The sequence below is a fragment of the Rhagoletis pomonella genome, unplaced genomic scaffold (assembly GCF_013731165.1).
Source record: "Rhagoletis pomonella isolate Grant_MI unplaced genomic scaffold, Rhpom_1.0 Rhpom_scaffold_00273, whole genome shotgun sequence".
Classification (NCBI taxonomy): Eukaryota; Metazoa; Arthropoda; class Insecta; order Diptera; family Tephritidae; genus Rhagoletis; species Rhagoletis pomonella.
The window spans coordinates 60,812-61,265 of NW_023458828.1; positions in this window are offsets into that span (position 1 = coordinate 60,812).

Below are 454 nucleotides of genomic sequence, written 5' to 3' on the forward strand. Positions count from 1 at the left end.
ATTTATTATACACATCTCCATTTTGGGCAACGAAAATTTATCGAAGCAACGAAGATTTACGATTTGGTGCGGACGATACATGTGCGATAATTGGTGCATACCTTCAAGGGATGGCTTTTAAGAATGCTGGAAACGATGTGGAAAATGGAACTTATCGATAACAAAATGTTGCGAACTCAAGGGCACCCAAAAATAAAAATGTACGATTTTTACGAAAACGCAAAAGTAAATGAAAATGGGAGCCCGGCTGATAACCACAAATATCGCAAAAAACCGTGTTTTTGGCAATCTGGGGGTAGGATATCTAGTACTAGAGCAATTGTGCGGCCAGATTTGGATTCAGCACCAAGAAAGGATGTGTTTTACTCAGGTGGTAAAAAAATCAAAATTTGTACAAACAATTAGAAAAGAAACAAATAAATACTTAACTTACCTGCGTAATAGCATTTTCAAC